Source organism: Lactuca serriola, chromosome 3 (genome assembly GCF_051521515.1).
Source record: "Lactuca serriola cultivar US96UC23 chromosome 3, Lser_US96UC23_V15, whole genome shotgun sequence".
Lineage (NCBI taxonomy): Eukaryota > Viridiplantae > Streptophyta > Magnoliopsida > Asterales > Asteraceae > Lactuca > Lactuca serriola.
Genome location: NC_136410.1, coordinates 272,326,624 through 272,350,292, shown reverse-complemented (window position 1 = coordinate 272,350,292; position 23,669 = coordinate 272,326,624).

The following is a 23,669-nucleotide window of genomic DNA, read 5'->3' as shown; positions in this document are numbered from 1 at the left end:
CAAAGGCACGTTTTATAGCACCGAGTTACCAAATGCGTTTTCGTGCAATCAATGTACAACCAACTCATAGTAACAACTCATATCTCTAGGTTTGAAGAATATAAGATATTATCGTCTCATGATCACTCGTGATAAAATCCATGAAGTGATTCCAATGAGCGCGGGTTGAATCCAATACTCAGAACTTATGAGCACTCATGAGTGTTGTAGCCCTTTGTCCAACACCTTAGACCTCTACAAGCCAACCCATGACAGTCTTAATTCATATCTACTTCCAACATATGACCGACTGTGGATGGTTTGAATAACTTAGTCATTCCGAAAGAATAACCTAGTTTATTCGGGAAGTTAAAACATGCAAAGTGAAACACAATAATAATTGAATCCAATATGGTATCAAAACCTATGAACATAAATAAAACACCTTTTATTTATCACCATATGATTACACATTATTCATTGTATATTGTTTCAGCTATCAACTTTATTCTTGAATTTAAAACAATAGTTGTCCCATGCTCCAAGCATGTACACTATGTTTTCTAAACACTAGTCATGCCATACACCAAATATGCATACTATGTTTGTCTATGATCTTTACTCTGTGAACTAGATCCATTGAACATAACTTCAATGATTCTCTTTTCACACTCCCAAATCCTTACTGCAAATACACGAATTCCAAATTCATGTCATTTACTGAAATCTGTTAGATTCTAAACTTATATGCATTGATCCTCTTGTAATGATTATGCACAAAGTCAGAAAGACTTGACAACAATCATTACAGAGTATTCCAAAGGAGATCAGCTCCTTGGAAACATCCTTCTTGCATTAAGTTTCCTAATCTTAAACAGATTGAAAATTCTAACTTTGAAACATTTCCAGATTCCATTTTTGACTATCACTTATGAACAAGAGTTGCCTCCTTACAGATTATGTCAATATGGTCCTTCCAGAATTATCACTATACTTCCAACTGTCCTTAAGAAACCAATCTTTGGAAAACCTTAGATTGTCCTCGACAATTGTTTAATCCTTTTAGTCATATCCAGTTCTAAACCTTTTCCCTTCTTAATGCCCCAGGCATTTGGAAAATTTTAGAAAGGATGAATATAGCACATGTAATCGATCCTATATCCGAAGCATATGGGACACGATTCATGATGTCTCACATATAGACTAAACCAGTCTTTTGCTATAACATTTCCATTTCAATTTGCCAAGTTCTCATAATTCAGATTATGAAAAGGGATGCCGTAATCATAATAGAATTTTAGAACGCAAATAATGGACCCATATACATACTTTCCTTATGTTGAGCCATTCCAACATGAAATTCATATATATATATATATATATATATATATATATATATATATATATATATATATATATATATATATATCCTTGACTAAATGATTAAAACCTCACGATCTAAGCTTATAGATTTGAGATGAAGTATAATTTCCTCTCCCTTAATTATAGCAAAAAACCTCTTTTCCAATTGAAACTTTGTTTTCTATAATTAACATTGCTAGCTTGCAATACTTATCATAATTATCATGCTCCCACTAACATGATGATTATTGGCATAACACTTATGCTCCCACTAGCTTTGACATGTACTCAGAAAACAGCTGACTAAAGTTCAGATTTCTGATACTAGATTGTTTTGATAAGACTTTATCAAAATCATACACCTTCCCTTAGATAGCACACTTGTGTGTCTAAACAATTATGAAGAGGGATGCCCTAATCATAATGGTTAGACCTTTTTGCCACTTCTCACAAGTCCATGTTAGTGTGCCGGTAAACCACACATGCTCCACTAACGACTTTGAGAATGCAAATATCACAATTACTATCTAGATAAAATCTACTTAGTGAAAGAGTTTCCTCACCATCATTTTCATGAATCGGAGAGAAACCTTATGACACTTAGATTTATATGGTGTATGAGTTCCTACCCATATGAATTTGTCAAAACCATAATCACAAGACAAAGATAATGACAAATCCAAAACCATATGGATTGAACTCACTCTTAACTTCTTGCCACCTGGCAGCTCAAGGGCCTGCCATTGCTTCCAAGTTGTTGTGCAACACATTGAGAACTCTAAGAACTCATATGCAAAGCCAACTTTAACTGGAATGGGTACATAATATGTCAAAACGATAGGTTATAAACCTCAAGTCGTGCTAGTGAAGAACTTCAGGTTTTATTCTTGATTAGTTCTTGAGACTTTTAAGACTCCCACTGTCCTCTTGACCTATAAGACTCCCTTGTCAAACATCCAAGAGATAGTGTGGATTCTTATCAAGACAAACACTTCACACAATTGGCCTAAGTTGGTCTTTGTTTTATCCAAAACATCACAACTTACCAATTTCAAATGTACAAGAGTACAAAACTTTTACTCTTACATTTGACAAGTGTTTTAAACCTTCTTTGAGACATGTCACTCAAATTACAATCTTGGAGTATGACTCTAAGACTTGTATTGGAACGAAGTATGACTCATCTTCTTGATTTAACCACTTCTATAATTCAAGTTCCTCTTCTTAGTCATAAGAATGCACTAAGATTTTCCTTAGAGAACTAATTTTGATATGGTTTCTTAATCATTAAGATGATCACAAAACTGATACTAAAGTACTCTCCCATCTTTTCAGATTTGAGAAACTTTTATCCTTCTGCCTAATTTGATTCTTCTTATTCGCTCTGCCATACATTGGAACCTTTTCCAATGTCTCAGAGTTACACTTAAGCTTGTAAGTATAATCATATTTACTGAGCTTTAGTAAACTATGACGAATAGTCTTATCAATCTTTTGTGGTGGACTTAATCAGTGCATAAGGCTATGTACTCGATCCCTTAGTCCATTACTTGACTCACACATCCATGTGAATAAGTAATTAGTCTTAATTTTTCCAATACTTGAAAGTTCTCATTCATCATGCTTTTCATCTTCCATGATTCCAAGTTCCGGTCCACTTGAAACTTGGGTGATGAGAATCTTTCCTTATTTGGTAAATTTAGACATTACCACAAATGAAAGAATCAATTTCATATTTCCACTCTTGCTATTAATGGAATCATATAAGCAACAATTTTTCCTCAAATGACATTGTAAGGATATTTTAAAATAAATAAAATCAAAAATTTTTCTTTTATTTTAAAACTTTGCGGAAAAACTTATCCTTACAATCCATATGAGAACTTGTTGTTATCTATTCCTAATCAATATCTCATAACTCCTAAGAAGTATCTCAAGAATCCGATCTTCAAACTATGCGATAGAAATCCATCTACGCGATCAGATTTAGCATATTCTTTCTTTAAGTTCCTTTACTTTTCTTTGATTCTTAAAACATCACCATGTGACCTAGTCACATCATGTATCAAGAATCTCAGAATAGAAACTTAACAGAGTTAGATAGTGGACTTCACCTGAAGTAGAGTCAAACTTATTGACTTTAACAACCTAAGGTAAATTTGGCAGCTTCGCAACCAATGCCCCTTTCTTTGGCAATATAAACATATGGACCCTTTGATAATGGTACATGGTACTATCACAAACTTAGTTTTTCTCTTTACCATTTGGTCAACCGAGTTGACTATGGCCAATCCCTTTCCATTGGGAAGAGAATGTTTTTCTGGATTTCCTGTGTCATTATTGTCAATGTCCATCAAGTTTTAAGGAAGTTGATCTTAAGAAATAGATAAGATCATTAAGGGTCTTGTCATAGTCTGTTTCATTGGTGTCCCAAAGGAACTCACTATGTGACTTAGAAAGTGATTGAACCACCAACTTTCTCAAGATTTTGACACCCAACTCTCCCGGCTTGTCAATATGTGACTACATCTCCAAGATGTGATCACACCTAGACCTTGCCTTGCCAATAGGGATTGAGTAACCTTAAACTTTTTTCAAGAACTTGTGGGTTAGGGAGAATAATTGGAGGAGGTGAATGAAGTACGATTTCGATAGGACATCATCTTCATTTAGGAAAGCTTGTTTTAAGAGATTTGGGAAGATCATATATGTCTAAACGAGACATCTTTTGGGAGATATTCAAGATAGTTGATTTTAAAGTCCTTAATATGACACCCAATATGAAATATTAAGGCTAGGACCCAACAAACTATTTTATAACTTAGAAGAGGGATGCCGTAATGCAAGCTATAAAATATTTGAAGGTAGGTGAATGACGATTCACCAATTTCCACCATGGAAAACAAAATATATTATTAGGTTTTAATTGGTTTTTGAAACTCCTAGATCTTTGAGATTCATTGAACTGTTCAAAGGCATGTTTCAATCTCGAGTGTGCCCTTCAGGTTTTGTGACTGGGATGCCGAGGATCACAAAACAAGGTGTGAAGTAACCATGCAAATTACTTGGTACCCTTAAGTGTTTACCCCTTAATCGATGTGCTGGTTAACCACACACGCTCCATTGATACTATGATAAACATTAAGTTACCCTTTGCCTACTTTGTTAAACACGCATTAGTGTGCCGGTTAACCACACACGCTCCAGTAACCGACTTAAACAAAGTGCAAAGTGTAATTTCATGGATTAGCACCTTATTCACATTTTTCCTAAGTAACTAAGATTGGGTATTATTAAGAGTTTAGTTACTTAGTATTTATCATTAATACTTTTAATGAAGGGATATATATAGTCCTGTCAAACCCGTTCGGCTAACGACCCTCCACCTGTCAAGCAAGCGGTGGGTGAGAGTGGACACCCATTAAGTTGCCATTTTATAGGCAACAACCTTATACCCACCTTATAGACCGGCTTCGTGAATGAGGCGTACTAGCGGTAAGACTGACTTTACTCTTATATATATTATTAACTTATAATATTATAAAGTATAAGGGTTGAATTTTAACTCTTTAAAATTCTAAGGGCTAACTTGGAATTAAAGTATTCATAAGTGAAAACTTTACAAATTCCAAAACTTGAGGGCAAGTTTTGAAACTATTCAAAACTAATTAATTCCATAACTTATGTGTTTAAAGTAGTTTTAATCCAAAAACTCTTCAAGTTCCATAACTTGAGGACAAGTTATGGAAGACTTTAAACTAATAAAAGAATTAACTTTTCTTTATTTTATAACTTATGAAATTAATTAAGGTTACACTTTATTTATTTATTTATTAATGAAGTGACTCTTGAACCTCCATAACTTAAGGACAAGACTCTTCATCTTTTGTAACCATTGCCAACTTTTATGAGTTTTATGAAACTTAAATGTGACTTTTCATACGACTTGAGGACAAGTTACAAAAACACATTTTAGAATCAACTCTTAGATTAATTTGGATTGAAAACAACAATTTCACATAACTTCTATTAATCTAAGCAACTCATATACACAAGATAATTCAAATCAAACTTTTCCATGTAATTAGAGTAACACTTTAAAATAATACAAAACATGAATCTATTTGGCAATTATCTTTAAAATTGGATTAGCATTAACATTACCACATCAAAAACAAGTTTATAAGTCCAAAACATCTTTGGGTAATGTTCCTAGTCCAATTCCAGCCAAAAAAGTCGAGTTTATGCTGTCTGGGGTTCCAACTCGTCGAGTGCATGAACCAACTTGGTGAGTTGGATCGAATTCATCACTTTTTAGGCATGGACTCGCCGAGTCTGATGATCAGACAGCAAGAAATTCGATTTTTTAAGCAGTTTTGCAAGTATAACAAGAAAACAAGCCTAGGCTCTGATACCATTGTTGGGTTTTGAGCATTCTAACACTCCTAAGTGTACATGCAACACTAAATACCTTGGATCTATGTATTCTCTATTATACATGCAAATAAGAACTTCCAAGGTACTATCCTAATCTAGCATACAAAACAATGAGTGTAACAAGATAGAATACATACCTCTTTGATGTAGAAAGTCTTCATGAAGCTTGAGTGCCTAGCCCCAATAGTGTGGAAGCCTCAAATGGAATCACAATTCACCAAAACACTTAGAATAACTTGAGAGAATTCTACACTTCATGAAATCGGCTAGCCCTTTTACTTCACACACTAGTGGCCAATCTTGGTCAAGAATAAGATGCTTATATAGTTAGGGTTACACCATGTAAACCCTAATTGACATGGCCTTTCATTTCCATGATCCATGGGTACAAATACACCATGGAGCATCCATGGACCATCCTATGGGTTTTAGCCCAACTTAATTATCCATGGAGCATTAGCCCACTATACAAGTATGGATGATTTACACAATCAACCCATATATTTAATTAGTCTTCTTTTGATCACTTAATTAATCCTAGATTAATTCTTGATCAATACTAATTAAATAATCTTATTATTCTTATTATTAATATACTAGAACTTATAATATACTAATAACCATAAGTGTCTTATTTCTCTCATTATAGTCTATCCAAGTGCATGATGCCATGCAACCCAAATGGACCATGCCGGGTCGGGTCAAGTCTTACCAATTATAGTTATGGACTTAGACATTAATCCAACACACACAACAACTAATGCACTCAAAACCACCGATCTACAGCCTTTCTTTGATCCAAATCACATAGCTCTTCATCCTCCTTCATAGAAGCGCACCAAGATTGCCCACAATGATCACACACTTACGTCACAAGGGATAGAAAGGTTTTAGGGTTTCTATAACGACGTAAATTTTCAAAATAATTTTTCATTTTTAAAACATTCATTCATTCATAAAATAATATCAAACACATTGTATCAAATGTTATTGTCACAAAACATCTTCCCAGAATCTCTACAAAGACTCCAATGCGTGTGTGTACGAATCATACCGGCGCCTTCCTGCGCTCATCACTAGTACCTGAAACACATAACACAACAACTGTAAGCATAAATGCTTAGTGAGTTCCCCAAAATACTGATGGGTTTTGGCCATATGAACATTCCTATGTGCACATGCAAACCCTAATGCTTGGATCTAGGTTTCTCTAATGAAACATGCTTTGAATCCAAGACTTCTAATGACTAATTAGGTATAAGAACTATATAAAATCAGATCTAGAAGTTTACCTTTGAATCTCTTGTTTTGATCTTGTTGTCTTGGAGCTCTAGAGTCACAATCGTCACTCCTCTAATGACTTACAAACACCAACTAGCAAGGAGGATGATTTGAGAGAGAGGAGAGGGATTAGAAATCGGCCAGGGTTTCTTTGCTTTAGCAGAGGTGCCGATTTCCCTTGCCCTAGGGGTCTATTTATACTTGTAAGGCTCCTAGGGTTTCACCCTTAAACCCTAGTTGGATAATCTTTCCTTAAAGCAATCCAAATCCTTTCCAAAGATAAGCCTTGGACGAATTTGAGGCTATCCCAAGCCCTAGAATTCGTCCAACCTCTATCCAAGAAGGATTTACAGCCCAAAGTGTAACTATCAAACAATTGACAGTTTATACCCTCTTATTTAATTAATCTCTTTAAGTCACCAAATTAATACTAATTAATTCATGACTTATATTAATCAAATAACAATATTATTATTCATTATATTATTCTCATAATATATCAATAATATTTATTCTCTCATAATAAATCATCATGTCAAGTTGCTATGGTGAAGGCAACCCAAAAGGACCATGATAATCGGGTCAAATACTTGCCTAATATAGTTGCAGCCTTAGACATTATTCCAACAAATACCACATACAACACATACGCCACTCGAGGCTATAATACAACCCTCCGGTCGATGTGTCTCAGCGGGACCCTCCAGTCCCGTCGCTCGTTGGACCCTTTGGTCCGGTCATAGCTTGTTAGACCCTCCGGTCTGGTATATATCATCATACAACATACAAATATCACATAGCACATAATCACATACATAACACATAAGACCCTCTGGTCATCGTATAGTACCACTCTAGGTAACGTATAGTGAGAAGACTCACCTCGATGTCTCGGTAAGTATCTGACTCAAAAGAAATGTGATCTAGCCTCCGCCTAATTACATAAAGTAAATACTCCCATAAATACAACTGTACTCAACCCTAAAAGTCAACAATATCAACGGTCAAACTTTGACCCGACACGGCAAGTGCACTAGGGCGACTCGGCGAGTCTACTCGTGTCCACTGAATCTCTTAGAACCTCTCTTGGCACGTCGAGTACTTCCCTGGACTCAATGAGTTCTACCTGGCATGAATCGCGGGGCCACCCCAAATCAACTCGCCGAGTCTCAAGAACAACTCGGCGAGTTCCAACTTGAACTCAGACCCCAGACTCTCCCTGACTCACCGAGTCATTCCCCCAACTCGGCAAGTCCACTCACTGAGTGATTAACGGGCAACCTTCATACTACTCGCCGAGTCTGTTCTTCGGACTCGGCGAGTTCTTGCCATGCACAAACTCAAAACAACTTCTGAGGTCAGATCTGTTCCATACAATCATAGATCTGGCCTCTCCAAGCATGATAAACACGTAAAGTTCGGACCTTGGCACTCATATAACATCTAAATGGTCCAAAATGGTGATTTAGCCCCAAAAATGACATTCCTAGCCCATGGCTCCCAAAAGGACTCATAAAGCTCCAAGGGTTAAGGCCTCTAGACCTCTTTGGGTCCAGATCCAGAACACAAACTCGAGAAGGGACCAAATGCTCTACTTAATCCACCTCTAAAAGGGTTAGAAAACCCTAACACAAAGGATCAACATCAAAACTGAAGAAGGTCCGAGAATAATACCTCAATACAATCTCTATGAGCTCAAAAACCACCAAAATCGCACCTCCTTCAGCCTCCTCTTGCCTTGAACACTTCCTTCTTGCAAAATCACCCACAAAAGTTCAAGATTGGCCTCACCTTCCTTACGAACGCTCTAAATCTCTTTAGGGTTTCTCTCTGGGGGTTGGTGGCCGCAAATGACGGCCATAAGGCCCTTTAGATAGGTCTCAAACCCTGGAAATTAGGGTTTCATTAAACAGCGTGGACTCGCCGAGTCCACTTGAGAACTCGCCGAGTCCAGCTGTAAACTCGCATACGAATCTGCGACCATCCTCGGTGAGTTTAGACGCCAACTCGTCGAGTCCCCCCACATTATCCAAAAATAAAAGAACAAAATACAATACCTGGGAACCCGGATGTTACAATTCTCCCCCACTAGAATCAGACTTCGCCCTCGAAGTCTCACTCTGAAAACAAATCTGGATGCTGCTCCCGCATCTCACACTCTGGTTCCCAAGTTAACTCTGACCCTTTTCGATGCTGCCACTGGACCTGCACCAGAGGCACTTCCTTGTTCCTCAAAACCTTGATCTTCCGATCCCTGATCTCCACTGGTCTCTCAGCATAATTCAGGCTCGCATCCACCTGAATATCTTCTAATGGTACCACTGCCGACTCGTCGGCTATACACTTTGCGACTGCAACATGTGGAAAGTGTCATGAATCTGACCCAAGTCTGCTGGCAACTCCAAACGATAGGCTGCCCTGCCTACCCTCGCGATCACCCAGAAAGGACCAATATATCGGGGCCCCAACTTGCCCCTCTTCCCGAATCGAATCACTCCTTTCGAAGGAGAGACCTTCAGGAGCACGAAGTCGCCGACCTGAAACTCGAGCTCCGACCGACGTCTGTCCGCATAACTCTTTTGACGACTCTGAGCGGTCAACAACCTCTGTCTGACCTGCTGGATCTGCTCTGTCATCTGAAGCACAATCTCAGTGCTGCCCATCACACGCTGCCCTACTTCTCCCCAGCAAATAGGCGTTCGACAACTCCTCCCATACAACAGCTCAAAGGGCGGCATGCAAATGCTCGAATGATGGCTGTTGTTATATGAAAACCCCGCCAAGGTCAAATACATGTCCCAACTCCCGCCAAAATCCAACACACATGCCCGGAGCATGTCCTCGAGCGTCTGAATCGTCCGCTCACTCTGCCTGTCAGTCTGTGGGTGGTATGCGGTACTAAAATGCAGTTTCGTACCCAATTCCTCATGAAACTTCTTCTAGAATCTGGAAGTGAAACGTATATCTCGATCTGAGACAATCAGGATCGACATTCTATGCCGCGATACTACCTCTCTCACGTACATCTCCACCAACTTCTCCGCGGAAGAACTCTCACTGATGGCCAGGAAGTGAGCACTCTTCGTCAACCTGAACACAATCACCCAAATTGCATCAACACCCCTCACGGTCCTTGGCAATTTGGTGATGAAATCCATGTTAATCTGTTCTCATTTCCATTCGGGAATCTCTAATGGCTGCAGCTTACCATGTGGACGCTGGTGCTCGACCTTCACCCTGCGACAGGTCAAGCACCTCTCTACAAACCATGCGACATCCCTCTTCATACAGGGCCACCAATAATCCTTTTTCAAGTCTAAATACATCTTAGTGGCCCCGGGATGTATCGAGAATTTCGATCGATGGGCCTCCTCCATCAAAATGGTACGCATGCCGCCCACGGGCGGTACCCAAATCCGACCCTGAAATGTCATAAGCCCCCGGCTATCGGTAACTAATTCCGATACCAGTCTGACAACTCGCTCTCTCTTCTGGCTTTTTGGCTTCACAACCTCAGCCTGGGCCCCAAAAATAGCATCCAACACCGGGGTCATCACTGACAATCTCAAACAGACATCTCGTATTGGGGCGCCCTCCGCCCTACGGCTCAAAGCATCGGCTACCACATTAGCCTTGCCCGGGTGGTACATGATCTCATAATCATAACCCTTGACCACGTCCAACCACCTCCTCTGGCGCATATTCAGGTTGGGCTGATCCATCAAATACTTCAAGCTCTTATGGTCCGTGTATATCGTACACCGAACCCCATACAGATAATGTCGCCAGATCTTGAGAGTGAACACTACCGCTCCCAGCTCCAAATCATGAATGAGATATCTCGACTCATGAGGCTTAAGCTACCTCGATGCATATGCAATCACATGCCCCCTCTGCATAAGCACCGCTCCCAATCCGGATATCGATGCATCACAATAAACCACAAAATCTTCCATCCCTTCCGGAAGAGCTAACACTGGTGCTTCGCATAATTTCTGGCGAAGTGTCCCGAACGAGGTCTGCTGCTCCGGACCCCAAGAAAACGCAACACCCTTCCGGGTCAACCTGGTGAGTGGTACGACGATCTTGGAGAAATCCTTCAAAGATCTCCGATAATAGCCGGCCAAACCCAGAAAACTCCTGATCTCGGTGGGTGACCTCGGCACCTCCCACCTCATGACCACCTCAATCTTGGCCGGATCGTCCAATATCCCATTCTGGTTAACAAGGTGTCCCAGAAACTCAACCTCTCGTAGCCAGAACTCACATTTGGAGAACTTGGCATAAAGCCTCTCCGATCTCAGAACTCCGAGGATCTCCCTCAAATGCTTCTCATGCTACTCTCTAGATCTTGAATACACCAATATGTCGTTAATGAACACGATCACTGAGCGATCCAACATCGGTATGCAGACCCTGTTTACGAGATCCATGAATACCGCCGGTGCGTTGGTGAGTCCGAAAGGCATCACCACGAACTCGTAATGGCCATAACGAGTCCGAAATGCTGTCTTCTGGATGTCCCCCTCCCGCAACCTCACCTGATGATACCTATACCTCAAATCGATCTTGGAGAACCAAGATGCTCCCTGAAACTGATCAAACAAATCATCGATCCTCGGTAATGGGTAACGGTTCTTGACCGTTAGCTTATTCAGCTCACGATAATCAATGCACATCTGAAGCGAACCATCCTTCTTCTTGACAAAAAGAATAGGCACTCCCCATGGCGAACTGCTCGGCCTGATAAACCCCTTTCCCAGTAGCTCCTGAAGCTGCGAGAATAACTCCTGCATCTCCGAAGGCACAAGGCGATAAGGCGCCTTAGCGATAGGTGCAGCTCCCAGAACCAACTCAATACCAAACTCTACCTGCCTCTCCGGAGGCACACCCGACAATTCCTCTGGAAACACATCCGGGAACTCGCGCACTATCGGAACCTCCTCAACCGACTTCGGTCTCTCTGAAACAACCCTCGCATCCATCACATATGCCACAAATCCTCTACATCCCCGCTATAGACTCTGTCTCGCTCTGGCGGCCGAACAAAATGTTAACCCCGCACGTGTACCCTCACCGTGCACTGTAAGAACTCCCCCACTAGGGTCTCGAATCGTCACCAACTAATGCTCACAGTCTATCACAACTCCATATCGGCTCAACCAATCCATACCCACTATAACACACACGTCCCCCATCGTGATCAGAACCAGATCTATCGGAAACTCCACACCGAAGATCTCAAGGACACATCCTCGAATCACATCAGAAGCATACACTGCTCGCTCATCAGCTATGGAAACTCGCAAAGGCCGATCCAACGCCTCTCGACGGATACTAATATGCTGACTAAATGCTATGGAAACAAACGACCGACTCGCACCCGAGTCAAATAATACCAACGCAGGCACAAAACTCACAAGAAAAGTACCTACGCATATCATCATATATGTTGGATTAGTGTCTAAGTCCATAACTATTTTGGTATGTACTTGACACGATGGGGCATGTTCCTTTTGGGTTGCCTTCACCAAAGCAACTTGATAGGATGAATTATGGAGAGAAAGGATTAAATATGATTTATTAATATATTATGAGAATAATATATTAAAGGAGAAATCATATTGTTTAATTAATATTAGTCAAGAATTAATAAGAATTAATTTTGTGGCTAAAAGACATTGATTAAACTTAAGGGACTAAAACTGTCAATTGTATGATAGTTGAATATTGAGCTAATGGACTCCATATTAAAGGGGTTGACGAATTCTATGGGGAAACCCATTAGAAATCGTCCTAGGCATTTAAGGAAGGAGCTCATGGGTTGCTTAGGGCCTAAGCATCCAAATTAGGGTTTCCTTGTTAGATAACCATAATAGCCTCTCTATTTAAAGGACCTCAAAAACGTGGGGAACTAATTGATTAGGTTTTGCACACGTTTTTGGGCAGCCTCCTTCTCTTCTCTTCTTCATCCTCTTGCTCTTGGTGTTTGTGAACCATTAGAGGAGCGACATTTGTGACTCTAAGATTTCTAAATTCAATACAAGAAGGATTTGAGATTGTTATTGTTACATAACAATCAAGGTATGATCTAAACCCTAATTTATATGTTATATTGATCATCATATGCTAGATCTAGGGTTTATAGTTATGGATGAATTGCATGTACAATAGAGAAACCTAGACCCAAGCATTAGGGTTTGTATGAGCACATCGGATGTTCTTATGGCTAAAACCCATCAGTGGTATCAGAGCCTTGATTGGTTTCTATTGTATTGATGCCTTGTATGTTTGTTCAGGTTGCAAAATCATTTTGTGGCCCATCTGCCTGATGAACTCGGCGAGTACCACAGTGTACTCGGCGAGTAGGCCTCATCTCGGCGAGTCCAGTGTGGTACTCGGCGAGTTCGAGCGTCAGATGGAGCTATTTTCGGGATTTCTTGCTGTTTTACTCATGGGTACTTGCCTTATCTGTTTTAGATCATTAAAATCCGATTTTATACATATTTATGAGTATATCCTTGATTAAACAAAAGATAATTACCAATTGATTAGATAATAACTTCCTTATATGATTAAAGTTGGATTATTTGTATTAACTGGGTAACTTATTTTGCAAGAAATTGAAATTAGGTCAAATATAGATAATGATGAAATTAATTGTTTAATTTATATTATTTGTTATTTGATCCTTGTGTTATGAAAAGTTTCAATTTCCCCCCTTTAGGTTTTATAGTTTAAATTGGAACTCAAAAGTTTTGTTTTGAAATTTAAATAGTTGAAACCCTAATGTTTTGAAAAGGTTTCAAAACTTGCCCTCAAGTTTTGGAATTTAAATTTTGATTAAAAGTTTAATTTTGATGTACATTTAAATTCTAAACCCTAATGTTTTGAAATGTTTCAAAACTTGCCCTCAAGTTTTGGAATTTAAAAGTTGATTAAAAGTATAATTTAGGAATGCTAAATTCTAAAACCCTAGTATTGTTTTGAAAAGTTCATATCACACCCTTATGGTTTTATTAATTAATTAAGGTGTATAATTAAAAGAGGTTTAAGAAATCCATAAAGTTTTGGTTTACAATTTAATTGAATTAAAAGTATAATTGTTAAATTTGACCACCTAGTATTTTAAAATGTAAAATACACCCTATACTATACATAACATTAAAAGTCTAACATTTTATATATGTATGAGTAAAAGTCAGTCTTACCGTTAGTAGGCCTCATTCACGAAGCTGGTCTATAAAAGGTGTTTAAGGAAATTGCCTATAAAATGGCGATTGAATGGGTATCCACTCTTACCCACCGCACTCTTGACTAGTGGAGGGTCGGTAGCCGAACGGGTAGGATGGGACAGAAACCTTCCATTATAAGTATAATCAAGTACAAAAGTAACTAAATGTTTTACAAATTCCCAATCTTAGTTACTTTAGGCAAAAGTGAATTGATGCAATTCCATGAAATTACACTTTGTACACTTGCGAAGACGTTAGTGGAGCGTGTGTGGTTTACCGGCACACTAAATGGTTCTAAGCAAAGGTAGCAAAGGGTGACTCAATGTTTGTCATAGTTCGGTGGAGCGTGTGTGGTTTACCGGCACATCGAATAGGTGACTGTAACATGTGGGGGCACCATGTAAGTTTGCATGGTTATTCACACCCGCTTTGTGATCCTCGGCATCCTAGTCACAAACTAGAGGGGCATATCAAGATTTAAACATGCCATTGAAATGTTCAATGAATCTCAAAGGATCTAGGAGTTTTCATAGATTTAAAACATAAATTTCTTTTTCGTTCATGGTGGAAATTAGTGAATCGTCATTCACTTACCTTCAAATATATTGCAACTAGATTACGACATCCCTTTTCTAGGTTGTAGCGTATTGTGTTGGGTCCTAGCCTTAATATCTCATTTGGGTGATTTATTAAGGACTCAATCAATCAACTAACTTGAATTTGTTTTCTCCCGTTTTGTAGATGTCAATGTACGACAACTATGGTCTTCCCAAATCCCGTGGAACAAGCATTCCACATGAAGATGATATTCCACGATTCGATCGAGGAACAATAAATCATGCTTCACTTCCTCCACCTCCTCCAATTATTCTCCCTAACCCATAAGATCGAAGAATTGAAAGGTTCAATGTCACTAAAGCCCTATTGGAAATGAAACATGAAGATGGTAAACCCGTGTGTGCCCACGTTCTAGGAATGAAATCACACATCGAGAGGTTGATAATGTTGGGTGCGTGATTCCCTGATAAGTTGGCTGTGAAATGGGTTTTGCAGTCACTCCCTGAATCATATAATGAGTTCAAAAGAAAGTATTATATGATGGATCATGACAATAACCTCATTGACCTAACTTACATGCTCATTGCTGCTGAATCAGAAATGATTTGGCAAAACAATGGAACATATTTGTTGGGAAAGTCAACCAACCATGCTTCCGAGGACGTTCTAGGAGAACCGACCTGCGTTTGCTTCCAAGAGAAAGGGCGTTGGATACAAGTCTGCCCTAAGAGCTTGAAGAGTCCAGAAGATGGGAGAGTCAAAGAGTATGGTTGTGCTTTAGGTAAAATCCACTATCTAACTCCATTAAGTTCCTATTCGTTGATTCTTAATACATAATGTGATGAGATTACATTTGAATGTTTTGCAAGATCAATGAAAAGAGAGGAAGCTTGATGGAAAAGCAAGATGAGTCTAATCACGAAGAAATGGATCTCGATCGCATGGATTTGAAGATTAGATTTTGAGCTTAGAAAGTTATGATATAGTTGTTAGAAAATTTTCCTTTTGACTACATAGTTTTCAGTTGATTCTACATTGTAAGGACAAATGTTTTCCGTTGCTTTTATGAATAAAATAAATTTTGTTTTGACTCATTTATTTATTTCCTTGAAATGAAATCGTTATAAAAAATTGATGTTTGCATATTTCTACAATGAATGGATGCGATTCTTATTTATGTTAATAGTGGAAATGTCAAGAATTTACCAAATAGGGAGAGTTTCTCATCACCCAAGTTTCAGTTGGACAGAAATTTGGAATCACGCAACTTGGTCGCATGACGAATGAGAAATTTCATATTTGGAAATTAGACTAATTCGTTGACAAAATGTCAAGTGAAGGACTAGGAGATCGAGTACACAAAGTTGCGTGTTGATCAAGTGCACCACAAGAGTAACACAGATATTCGTCATGGTTTACTAAAGGTTTAGTAAATATGATTATACTTATAAGAATAAGTGTAATTATGAATTGATTGAAAGATTTTAAATCAATAACAGAACGAATAAAAGAATCAAGTAGGCAGAAAGATAAAAGTTTCTCTATTCTAAGGGAGAGTACCTTTTATGTTTTATGATATGTCTTAATGATTAAGAACCATATCTCAATTGATCCTCTAAGAAAATCTTAGTACAATTGTATGTCTGAGAAGAGGAATTAAGAATTGAAGAAATGGTTAAATCAAGAAGTCAATCATGCTTCGTTCCAAAAACAAGTCTTAGAGTTAAGATTGCGACATTGAGTGACAAGTCTTAAGAAGGTTTATAACATTCATCAAATGTAGAATGTGGAAAAATGTTTTCTTATTCTCACACATTTGAAATTGGTAAGTTGTGATGTCTTGAATAAGACAAAGACCAACTAGGACCAATTTTATGAAGTGTTTTGTCTTGATAAAAGCTGCACTAACTCTTGAATATTTGGAGAATCATATATGTCAAGGAGTCAGTGGGAGTCTTAATGGTCTTGAAATGTAACAACTGGTAAAAATAGGAACGATCGTACAATGCTATGTTTTGATTATTAAGCAATGTGAGTAATTCATCAAGGATGGGTGAAGGAATTTAACCTCTTTTATTTAAATAAGTTACTGTGAAATATAAAACAAGTAGCTATTGATAAATTTCGTTATGATGTATGGCTACGAACCATCACCGGTTTGTGAAATTAGCATATAACATCATTTGAACGCAACAAAATTAATTTTTGTATCAACATGTATCTAGTTGATAATTAAGTTAGGTTCTATGTAAAACGTATGCTTAATAGTTGTGTAGGATCTAAATTCGACAAATATACGAACCAAAGTGACAAAACGTGTTTAGCGATATGGTGAATCGGTTAAATGTCACGAAATTATACATTGGTCAATAAATTTTATATTTAAATAAATTAAAATATAAAATGAATTATTATAAGGTATAATTAGAATATATTTAAGTGGTTTTGAATAAAAAGAATAAAACATAAACATTAAAGTTCAAATACATAAAAACTACATTGTTATTTTATACTAAGTATACATGTATGTATTTGTACATATGTATTATTATCTAGTGAATGACTAGTTATGGGTCATTACCTAAAGTGATTTCATGTAAGGAATATGATTTCTAAATCAATTAAGATAAGAGAATTGGTGGAGATAAGTGCCAACTTAACTAATAAGTGCTTAATCACTTAAGACATTTTACTAAGAATGCTTCTTAATCCCTCTTCTAATTTTCAAGATTAAGACCTTCCCTCTCCTTACCTAGAACTCCTAACTAACTAAATATCTAGTAGTTAGTTAGTTAACTAACTCTATCTCTAAGAAACCACCCAAGCAAGTGGCTAGACAAGATCACATCACTTAAACTCACATCCCATCACAAGCTAGTCTAGGTTTTGTCCCCTTATCCTCTTCCACTCTTTCCTCCTTCATATCCACGAAATTTACTCTTCATTTTACCCTGATTTGACCAGCCAATACTCCATGGAATTACTCTCAACCTTCATCTCATTTTCAAGAACAAGAACTTCCTTCCAAAGCCATCAAAACCATGAACAAAAGGGTTGCTGTCCCTTTTGTGTTTCAGCCACTATTTCACCCATCTACACCTTCCTTTTTGCTTGATATTTTACCTCAAAATACCCCTGGAAGTTACTTGTTATTATACTCAAAATTATTGATTCAAAACAGTGAGTAAACTACCCTTTTTCTTGCTCTTTTGCTGTGAAATTTTCGTGACAGCAACATAGCCAAAAGAGTGGCTGTTTTGGAGCATCAAACCAACAACCAAAAGTTCATCTTCAACCTTCCATTCTTCAAGTATTCATATAAGGTGAGTTCATACCCCTAAATTTTCATGTTTTATTCAAGTTTTAAGGGGGGGGGGGGGGAATACAAGTTAGAACACTAAACATAACTTAAATTTATATGATAGCTTTCTACAGAAAAGTTAAGTCCTGTTCACGGACTGTTTTGACCATCTTAACTTAATATCATTCAAAACTGTATAATATGCAAATAGTTCAAGTTTATACCTTTCTAATGAATACTCGCACACGTTCATACGATTTTTCTACAATTTATGGCGATTTTTATAAAACTGCCTGTCATTTCAGAAGTGATTTCGGACCAGTCTATGAAGATGTTCATTTTCACACTAGTTTGAGACCACTAAAAATCATAATAAAAATTGAGAACAAAGTAGACTCATTTTATAAACTCTCAGTGGTGACGGATTCAGTTTTTGACTTACGATGATTTTTCTATGAGTTTTCTAAAAACAGGGACAGTAAAGGGTAAAACTGTCAAAAGTGGTTTATAGATTTATTAACACCTTCTAACATTTTTAACCAATGTTTATACATTAAGGAAGTTAAAACACAATCATTTAAATATTTTTAATTACCATTTTTACAAAAGTGATAAGTACAAAAAGGTTTTTAGTATCAAACTTAAGGATTATTTCATGCAAAGTTTCTAATAAAAACGTAAGAATATGAACAACAATTACGAAACATACCAAATCATCTTTTAAAACTTATACATATATATAACCATATACATATATATGTTTTGTTTACAAACTTGTCTTCTACATCAAAAATTTCACTTTATTCGTTTTTATCAAATGAATCACTTGTGATTTACTACTACTATGTGAAAACTCTTGTCATACTTTGCATGCACTAGATTTATACAAAGTATTTAGAAATTCCAAAGTATCCTTCGTTGTTAAACCGTTTTAATGCATTTTAAAAACTTATGATTTATGCATTGTCAAAACATTGTGAGAAAGGATGATCTTTGCATACAAAACTATTACTTTAATACAGACTTAGTTGAGAATTCATGAGACATGTACATCTTCAAACACTGCCTTTTTGATAAAAGGTATCGCTACAAGTCCTGTCTATAACCAGAGTCTCCCGTTCGGAGAACGTGTCAAATGTGTATAGATCTATACAGGAAGTCATGATCCCGCGCCCTGACTGTTAGCTACAGTCCGTCTTTTGGGGTGACAGTTGTCATAACGCTACGACGCCTGAAGAACGTCGCTACAGGCATATTATGTTTAGTTTGGTTATAAAACTCATCGGATATACAATTATTATGGTATTATGCTTTTATGAACGAGTAGCTATTAAAACTATTCTTCATCTAACAAGTGCGATCTTCGTATAGCTTTATTATATAAAACTATGCCACAACTTTTAAGCACGTCGGTTGCTTGCGATTTTCGGTCTTAGAGACTGCCAGTTATGTTAGGAAAATAAGGGTTTTTCCTGCATCTAAAACAAACAACTAATAGGAAAATAAGGGATTTTCTTGGTGCAACTATTTACAACTTATAACACGAACATTCATATGCATTTCCTACTTTTATAAGAAAATAAGGGTTTTTCTTGGAAAGCACAACAAATCATATCTCAACTATTAGGGAAAATATGGATTTTCTGGATCTAATACATTCATTTTCAACCCAATGAATCATAACTCTTTTCATTTGAAAATACCGCGTTTTCTGGAAAACATACATGAACTTTCGAATGATGTACATTTTCTCAAAACACTACTTATGAACTCACCAACTTAATTATTGACACTTTTTCTTTGAAATAACTTGTATTCTCAGGGAACCGCTAAGCAGGTTTGGAAATCAACTTTTGAGGATTAACGTGCTGACGTTAATTACTTCTTTTGAAAGATGTTTATGTATTTATCTTTTGAACATGTAACGAATACAATTATGTAAACATTTTGGAAACCTTAATATGTATGGTGGTGTGTACTTTCCTTTCTATGAACTGTTATGATACTGAATATGACGTCCTCCGCCCCCGAACATTTCCGCCGTTCTGGTTTGGGGGTGTGACATGAAAGGTTTCAAGAACAAATCAAGAATAAACCTTATCGATCATCACTAGCACACGAGTAGACGTTTACAACCTATCGTGTTGACATTACCTTGTTTCTGTGCCGTTCCAATTGAGTTAATTATGCCTGTGAGCCTATGAGTTCTCATTTGAATGCATAAAAGGCAAGGACCTTGATCAATTGAAAGTACATTGATAGGAAAGGGTGAGCTGCTTAACTACTTGGAAGACATGGTGGGCAGCCGTGTTACCATAAGGCAAGAAATCAAGATTGAGAAGGTTCGGTCCATATGAGTTTGGATTTGTCGCAAGCTTTGGTTTTGAAAAATTCACATGGATAGGAACACATACACCATTAAAATCTAAGTGTCATAAGATTCCCTCCTTCATGAAAATGACTGTGAGGAAATGCTTTCACTAAGGAAGATTTTAAGAAGATAGTGATTGTGAAAATTGTATTATTGAATTCGATTATGGTTACGGGAACTTTCCATGATTCGAATTATGAGATTTGGCAATTAGTCTAAATTGTTTAAGACACACATATAAACTATCTAAGGCAAAGGTGTATAAGTTTAAGAAGCCTTGATAAAAGATTATCAAAGCATTGGGTATTAGAAATATGAACTTAAAGAAATTCAATAGGCATTGTTTTACTAAAAGTTAAGCTGTTTCTGAATACATGTCAAAGCTAGTGGGAGCATAAGTGTTATGTTTGTAATAATCATCATGATAGTGGGAGCATAAATGTTATGCTTGTATGATTATTAAGGCAAGTATTGCAAGTTAGCAATATTAATTATAGAAAACAAGAGTTATACTTTGCAAAGTCGCAATGGTTGAAAAGTTGTTTTGCTATAATTAAGGGAAAGAATATTATGCTTCGTTTCAAATCTAAAGGCTTAGGTTGTGGAATGTTAATAAACTTAGTCAAGGATACATAGCGTGCTCTTAAATTTCGATTATGATTACGACATTCCTCTTCATAGTTCGAATTATAAGAACGTAGCACATAAAATATTATGGCAGAAGATTGATAAAGTATCAAATCTTTATAGAAGACATTATGCGTCGTGTCCCATACGCTTCGGGTATAGGATCAATTTCAAATGCTATAATATTTGACCATTCTAAAATTTTCCAAATGTCTAGTGCATTTAGAAGGAAACGGACAAGAATCGGCTTTGACTAAGATAATTAAACAACTATCAGAGGACGATTCAAAGCTCGTTGAGGATTGGTTGCTTGTGAGTAGTTGGAAGTATAGGATTGGATGGACCATATCGACATTATTATGAATAGATAAGATTCTATTAAGAATGAGTTGTCATATGGAAATTATGGAAACGTTTCCATATTGGGAATTGGATATTGAGAATCAATGTCTAGATTAGAAACTTTTATGCAAAAGGATGTTCAAAGGAATGTACTTTGAGTGAGAGACATCATATCTAAGGAATTGTCTTGTAAAAATCTCCGATAGAGGAATTTGTAATTTCATTGGCAATAGTCATTGTGACTTTACTACAGTGACATTACGAAAGGATCATTGCATAAAATGTTAGAATCTAACATATTCCATAAGTGGCAAGAATTTGATATTATTTCAGTTATGAAAAACGATTAGGAGTTGTGAAATGAGTATGATTGGAAATGTGTTCATTTGATCTATTTCACAAAGTAAGAACCATAGGTAAACATTTTGTGCATGCTAAGAGCATGGGACAAGTGTAGTAATAATTCAAGTAAGAAGTTGATCACCCGAAACGAAAAATAATGAGTAATCGATATGGTGATAAATAAAAGGTGTTTTATTTATACTCAAAGGTTTGAGGCCATATGGGATTAGTATTATTCATGTGTTTCACTTTGCATGTTTTGACTTCCTGAATAATTTAATTGGTTGAGAACAGTCAAATTATTCAAACGGGCCACAGTCGTTCATATGTTGGAAGTAGATATGAATGAAAACTGTCGTGAATTGGTGTGTGGATTGTCTAAAGAGCATTAGACATAAGCAAATGTTTGCTGCAACGTTCATGAGTTCTTATGAATATGATTTGAGCATTAGATTAAACCCACACTCACTTGGATCACTTCATGGATTTTATCACGAGTGATTGGTGAGATGATAACATCTTATATTTTTGAAACCGAGATGTGTGAGTTGTATCTTGCGAGTCGGTTGCATATTGATAATATGTAAACGCACCAATAACTTGATGTCATAAAACATATTGTTGTGTGTGATTCGGTAAGTGAGTGCAAGCGAGCATTGAGTCAAAGTTTATCCGTTCCTTTTATCCAAAGTAGGATGAAAGCGATATCTTTGGGCCCCTCGATGATTTAGTGATGGCACCTAAGTGCTTGGCCAAGCCAGGACTAAATTGATGTGTTCAATTGTAGTCTGTTGTCAGTCATCATAAATCGGAAGTCGGGAAATAGTATAGAGAGAATGATTAAGTTCATGTCTCATATCTATACGATATCTAGAATGGAGGAATATATGGTCCCTTATCTAAAGGACACGCGTATCTGATAAGATCAGAGTTGACAGCGGCTTTGGAAAGCTACGATTGCAGATCAGGATCTGAAGTCATAAGCAGAATAGTTATTAGACTTATCCAAGTGGGATACTGTTGGATTAGTGTCTAAATCCATAACTATTTTGGTATGTACTTGACCCGATGGTGCATGGTCCTTTTAGGTTGCCTTCACCAAAGCAACTTGATAGGATGAATTATGGAGAGAAAGGATTAAATATGATTTATTAATATATTATGAGAATAATATATTAAAGGAGAAATCATATTGTTTAATTAATATTAGTCAAGAATTAATAAGAATTACGTTTGTGGCTGAAAGACATTGATTAAACTTAAGGGAATAGAACTGTCAATTGTATGATAGTTTGAATATTGAGCTAATGGACTCCATATTAAAGGGGTGGACGAATTCTATGGGGAAACCCATTAGAAATCGTCCTAGGCCTTTAAGGAAGGAGCCCATGGGTTGCTTAGGGCCTAAGAATCCAAATTAGGGTTTCCTTGTTAGATAACCATAATAGCCTCTCTATTTAAAGGACCCTTATGGCTCAAGAACGTGGGGAACTAATTGATTAGGGTTTACACATGTTTTTGGGCAGCCTCCTTCTCTTCTCTTCTTCATCCTCTTGCTCTTGGTGTTTGTGAACCATTAGAGGAGTGACATTTGTGACTGTAAGCTTTCTAAAGTCAATACAAGAAGGATTTGAGATTGTTATTGCTACATAACAATCAAGGTATGATCTAAACCCTAATTTATATGTTATATTGATCATCATATGCTAGATCTAGTGTTTATAGTCTTGGATAAATTGCATGTACAATAGAGAAACCTAGATCCAAGCATTAGGGTTTGTATGAGCACATAGGATGTTCTTATGGCTAAAACCCATCAATATAAGCATAAAAG